We start from the raw sequence: 7046 nt of genomic DNA, 5'->3' as shown, positions 1-7046 counted from the left end.
GCGCCCCCGGGCTGAAAATGGACTTGGGCTCCTAACTTGGTGAGCAAGTCTCTTCCAAGTAAAGGATAGGGGCAATCAGATATAATCATGAATGAGTGGGTTACCCAGCCCACTCCCAAGTCTACTGTTATTCGGGTAGTCCATGAATACTTTTTTATGCCTGTGGCTCCTTGGACCCAGGAGGTTTTGTCAGAGATATGGCCATGTGGTTTAAGCAGAACTGAATGTTGAGCTCCAGTATCCACTAGGAACTCGACAGGTCTCCCCTCCACTTTTAGGGTTACCCTGGGCTCGGAGAGCGGTGCCAAACCCTGTCCCCACTAGTCACTCAGTTCATCCATAGCCAGGATGGGGGCCTTGGGGCGATTTCCTGGTTTTTTAGGGCATTCTCTGGCCCAATGGCCTTCCTTTTTGCAATAAGCACACTGGTTCTTTCCCAATTGGGGGCGATCTCTATGTTCCCCCTTACCTTGTCCTTTGGTCACAATCTTTCTCAGATGACGTTCACGTTCTTTCAGCTCTCCCGCAGTGGTGGAAAGAAGGATCCGAGCTAGGTTCCTAGTTTGCCGATCACCAGCTTTTGCCTGTCTTTTTTCTTCAGTTTCTCTATTGTTATACACTCTCTCTGCCACTATCACTAAGTTCTGAATACTCTTTTCTCCTAATCTGTCTACTTTCTGCAACTTTCTCCTAATATCTGGTGTGGCTTGGTTGACAAAACGCATAATAACAGCTGCCTTTGTCTCAGTTGCTTCTGGATCCATAGGAGTATACCTACAGAAGGCTTCCTGAATTCTTTCTAGGAAGGCTGCAGGGCTTTCGTTCGGCCCCTGTTGTACATCCCCTACCTTGGCCAAATTGGTGGGCTTTCAAGCAGCCACTTTGAGACCTCCCAATAGAGCCTAGCGAGAGACCTGGAGCCTCTCCTTACCTTCTGCTGTGTTGAAGTCCCAGTCGAGCCGGGACAAAGGAAAAGAAGTGTTGATAGTATCAGCATTGGTAGTGGGTTGACCATTGTCACCAGGAACCAATTTCCTGGCTTCATTTTGGATTCTGTCTCACTCCTCTGTGGTAAACAGGATCTGGAGGAGCTGCTGACAATCATCCCAGGTGGGCTGATGAGTGAACAGAACAGTTTCTAACAGGTTAATCAAATCTCTAGGGTTGTCTGAGAATTTGGCATGTTGAGTACGCCAGTTATAAAGGTCACTAGTGGCGAAGGGCCAGTAGTGATGATGCTGGTTACCATGTTAATCAGGGGGCCCTGTTGCCCTTAGTGGGAGAACAGTGGAGTCTGCCAGTCCTGCCGGAGAGGCAGCACACCGGTGGCGAGTGTTCTAGGTGGGGCCATCCCCGCTGCCAGTGCCTGGAGCTGGCCCTCTTTCCCCAGCTCCAGCTGGGGCTGGAACTTCTCCCCCTGCCTGCTGTTGTGGGGGAGTAGAGAGAGAGTGGTAAGGGGGGGAAGGAGATCTTCCTCGGTTCCTCATTGGAGGACTGGGTAAAGCGGCACGGTCAGCTCGTTGTCAGTTTGCCTTTTTCCGTTGTGTTTTCTGGGAGTCTTTTTACAGGCTGCCAGGATTACCTCTGGCTGCTGTTTCTGTGGAGGCAAAAAGGGCTTGACCCATGGAGGAGGGTCACATGTTAGATTTTCCCAAGTAACAATATAGGAAACCTGGTCCGGATGTCCTGCATGAGGATGGAAGACGGCATCTCGGACTCTCCTTGTGGTTCCTAGATCAAAGGTCCCCTCGGGTGGCCATCCTACCCCAAAGGCAGGCCACTCCAAGCTACAGAGGGTGACAAGTTTAGTCTCTTTAACTTCTAAACTCAGGTTATGAGCGCGCTCCCTAACTTCTTTAAAATGGTTAGACAGACAGACAAACACAACAGAAAAACAAAAAGCAAGACAAAACAGTCCTCTGCTCGATCGGAGGCAAAACTGAAAATGGGACGACGGCCTGACGCCATGCCACGGGAGCAACCCACACTGTCCCTCCAGAAGTCTCAGAGACTAGCGGGGCACTCTGTCCCCTACAGAAGGGTCTGGAACATCTTCCAGGACCCTGGGTCGACGGCCCTCCAGCGCATCCACCTAGACCGTCTGCCGACCTAATCAGAAATGGGCCCCTGACTTTACAGGTATGGAAACTCACCAGCTGGTGTTGACCCTCTGGTGTGGAGATCCTGGGGGTCTTGGGGATCCCAGAGGAGCCCCCAAATGTTGTGCCCAGATTTCGAGGTCCCCAAAGACCACCAAGGAGCTGATTCCGATGTAAACACATGAGGGTCATTTATTCAAGCTCGAGCAGGGACTCCCAACCTTCACCGCCGCAGTGGGTCAAGATTGAGAGCCTCGACTCCAAATCAGCAGGGGTTTTTATAGTGGTTACAGCAAGGTTCTAGATTGGCAATTAAACCTGATTGATTGTGCCTTGTGCACCCAAGCTGCAAACGGTTGCTAACTACTGATTAGCTGTTGCTAGGGGATGGCTGAACACTATCACATGCAGGTGGTCAAAATACATCTTGTGGTTTTTCTTAGAACTGAAATTTATGCCACCAAATTTTAGAATGGAGTCACTTAGGTCTCACAAAGGCATTCATTAACAAATTTTTAAAGGCAAAAACAAAATCTCTCTTAAGCGTATTACATTACTGGGCTATTCCATATATCACCTTTTTGGGTGGCTTACCCCAAAATATATTATGGATGTGGACAGATTACAGTGGCCTCAAAGAGAGTTTTCAATGAAATATGGGCCTAGAATAATTGCATAATAATTTTTTTACTCTGAACTAGTAAATGACATAATTTTGTTTTTATTTTTGTGGTGCTGAGGATTGAACCCAAGTCCTCATGCCTGCTAAGTCAGAACTTTTTAACAGTCAACTACACCCCAGCCCAAAGAGATGGATATTTATGTTTCTGATCTTTTTTATCTGTACATTTATTTCTGGAAACTGAAACTAAATTTGCAACAAAATGTCTAGGTAAGTATCTGTATAACCCCTGTTTTCTCACTCTCTTTTTTTTAAAGAGAAACTCTGGGCTAATTTTACTAACTAGACAAGGGATTTGTTTTAAAAAGTGGCCAGAAAAGAGACAGTAACTTCAAAATGGCTCTTTTTAAAACAATATGAGTCCTATATGCCCAGCTCATGCCCACCTCAATCCAACTTTTTCAAACACTTCAACACTGCATTCAAGATAATCCTAATTGAAGATTTTAGCCTAGTGAAGAATTTATGATAGTTTACATACTTATTAACTGCAAGGAGGAGCAAGGATCTAAAAATAAAGAATCACGAGGCATAAGTTCCTATGAATCTTATATCCAATGCAGGGATTCCTTGCAGTAAAAGACTGAATACAAAATCCTTAGGAAAACTACAAGGACCATTGTCAACTTTGATTAGGTTTTTATGGAAGATGTAGCCTTTCGGTGAGTATTGAAGCTCAACATGCAGCTATGGTGAGGCTATGGATTCTGTTTCAAGCTCAAGAATTGGAAAAACATGAAATGGATTATGGAGCCTGGCATGTGGGTGGATGTATGGTGAGATGTATGAGATCTGAATGTCAAGCTCATGAATTTGGAATAAATTTGTGTTTTCATGGAAACATTAAATGCCTAAATTAATTGATGCCAGAATATAAATTGGTTAAGAACTTTGAGAAATTCTAGTAATTTTGGGTTACTTTGAATTTGATGCATGTTGGTGGAATGCTGATGAAGGCCTTTTATCTTCCTATTCTTTTTTGGTACCAGGGATTGAACTTGGGACCTTGTGCTTAGGAGGCAGGTGGCAGAACCACTGAACTAAATCCCCAGCCCATGATAAAGGCCTTATTCTTGAAACCTGAATTATATTTTGGCTCTGTGACAGCATGTGTGTAATTATGTCCAGTAAATTTGTTTTTGTATGCTTTCATCTTCTTATCTATAAAATGAGGTATTAAACAAATTCACTGGTAGAAATATCAATGATTTGACAATTCTGTATCTTCAGAGGTATCCACAAAAGTTTTATTTGCCTTGTTGGAGTGAAATATTGTTAGACTAAAATTAATTATTGCCTAAGGATTAATGACTGACTAAGCCTTACAATAAGCTAATAACCTTGGACTTGGAAACTTTACCCAAATTAAAACTGTCCAAAAAAAATTTTAATAATACGGCAGTTTTTCTACTCAATAGCTGGGATCCAAAATATTCAAAAATGTTCTAGTCTGGAGGGTTTTGTTTTCGTTATGGTATTTTGATGTGGGATGCAAGTATAGTTTAGCTGTGATACGTTCCCCCAAGGTTCATGTACTAGAAGCTTGTGCAGTGAAAATTGAGGCCACAGAACATTTTAGAGGTGAAGCTGAATGGAAGCTAACAAGGTCACAGGGACACCACCCTCATGAATGTATTAATGACATTCAGCATGGTTGGGATCTGGTAAGGCTGGATTAGTTCCCAAGAGAGCAACTTCTTATAAAACAAGCAAGGCTTGGGGCCAGGGATTTAGCTCAGTGGTACTGTGCCTCCCTTGCAAGTGAAAGATCCTGAGTTCAATCCCTGGTACTGGAAAAACAGAAAACAAAAAAATGAGGCTGACCCCTTCCTATCCGTAGTCTCCTGTTTCCTGTCTCATCATATGATCTTTCCCTCCCTTGAATTCTCCTCTCCCTATACAGTTACCTACCCTAACATTTATAACACTTGATTGCATTTGTTGGTTTCAGTGTCTCTTGACTCTGAGCCTCTCACAGACAAGGATCATATTGTATTCTTCATGGATTTACTGGCCTTTCCCTCTTTCACATACTGCTCCCATGATGCCATCCACTAAGTTGTGATGTAGGCAGAATGCCCTTACCAGAGGCTGAATAGATGGGGTTGATTGATCTTAGTCTTTCAGCCCCTAAAGCTGAGCTAAATAATCCTTTTCTGTATAAAATATCCACCTAAGGTATTTTATTATAGCAATACAAAATGGACTATGACAGATACATAAAGTTGAAGGACACAAAAAGTCCAGGAATATTGCCCTTTTTTATTTTTTAAAATTTTCTTTGCCTTTTTTTTTACCTTTTTAAAATTACAGAATGAATCGTTTATCATTCCATTCATCCTTTGATGTGTATCACCTGGACACCTAGCAGGTACCAGTATATTAGAAGAAAAACAAGAGAAACAAGGTCTTCCCTTATGAAGCGTACAGTCCAGTAGGGGAAACACACAGTAAATGGTTAAATTAATATGTAATTATAAATTGAGATAAGTGCTATGAAGATAGAACATCTCATAATGCAGTAGTGAATAAAGGAGCATTTCTGGAGAAAATGCATGACTTCAAGTGTGACTTGAAGATTGAGGGACATCTGTGAAGAGAGGGTGAGAGCAAGTGTGAAAGCAAAAAAGCTGGAAACTCAGTGCATTCCATGAAATAAGGAAGGCAGAATCACTAGGGAATAGTAATTGACAAGGAAAATTAAATTTGTATATTAATGTCATGACTGACCACTTATTGTGTGCCCGGCACTGTGGTAAATTACTCTGACTTTATGTGCCCAAAACTTCTTTGAAATAGATATCAAATAGTAGATGAGAAATTAAGGCTAAGAGAGGTAATTGTTAACCTTGGCTACATATTATGATCGCCTGTAGATCTGTTAAAAATGCCAGTGCCTGAGCTCCACCTTCTGTATATTCTGATTTAATTGGGAAGAGGACCCTTTTAATGTAATCCTAAACTAGTTCTAATGCAGTCAAAGTTGAGAATCACTGGCTTAACCTTAATTTGTTCAAGGTCACTTAGCACTTAGTGGTAGAGGAGGCATAAATTCAACCTAGATCTGTTTGATTCCAAAGACTGTGCTGTTTGCCACTCGGTAGCATATAGTAAGCAGTTACTTCTGAAAACTGTTAAACACTGAGACAAAATGAATGAGACAGAGCTCTTACCTTCAATAAATTCATAGCAGTAATCTCAGCAAATGAAGCCAGACCAGCCACATAGCCAGACACAAGTCAACTGAGAACTGTTGGTAAAGACAGGTATGTTCTTCTATTTTAAACTCGAGTGGTATGAAAAGTAACTAATGGCGTGAAATCTGGGTAGGTAGCTATTGCAGTTGTCACCTGAGAGATGGTGCAAGCCTTCAAGCCTTGAACTAAAGCAATGGCACAAGGCACAAAATTGGCAGGATTTGCTGACCACTGATGTTGGGTGATGAAAAGAAAAAAGTGGAGAATGACTACAAAGTTTTGAATTTGAAAGAGTGAATGGAAGTAACACCATTGATCTAGAACAAGAGTGCAAGAATTGAATTTTGGGCTAAATGAGTTTACTACAAACACTGAGGTAAAAATGTCTAGTTCAGCAGTCAGAATGTGCATCTGGAACTCAAGTGAGCAAAAAGGTCTAGATAGAGATCTGAAATTACTGCCTTTGAGAGATATTTGAAACCATGCCTTACATAGTGTGTATGCTGTGTATAAATCTTTTTAGAAAAGATAATAGACATAGAGAAAGAAAAAATTCCAACATTACCATACTTGAATATGTCAATAATGGTATTATTTATCTGCAGTGATAATGAACACAGTCAATTCATGATTATCCATAATGAGTTTTTAATACTTCCCAGACTTTTCCCTGGCCACAAAGTATATTTAAAAGATAATACATAGCCTTGGAATGCAAACCAATTTTAAATATTGGCTAAATATTTAAGAAGAATGCTATATGATGCATTCAGAAATGTAATGGAGATATCCTAGAAAGTTGTTCCTACATAAATTTTCTGTACCCCTACTTTTGACTTAAAATATTTTTGTAAAATTACTTAAACCTACAATGGTTGTACAGTAATATTCTAAACATAAAACTAGACAGAAAATTCTTAAGCTTAGGCTTATATACATCTATAAAACCAAAGTATTTGCAAAAGCATGAAGTAGGTAAGCATAAAATTATAGTAATATAAGAGACATTTTCTTGAAATTAATGCATGTCATAAATCTTAAAATATTTGCTTCAGAAGAGATTTTGAG

This window comes from Heterocephalus glaber, unplaced genomic scaffold (genome assembly GCF_053883595.1).
Source record: "Heterocephalus glaber isolate CG9 unplaced genomic scaffold, H.glaber_assembly_v1.0 deba00000347, whole genome shotgun sequence".
Taxonomy (NCBI): Eukaryota; Metazoa; Chordata; class Mammalia; order Rodentia; family Bathyergidae; genus Heterocephalus; species Heterocephalus glaber.
Note: the sequence above shows the minus strand (reverse complement) of the source record.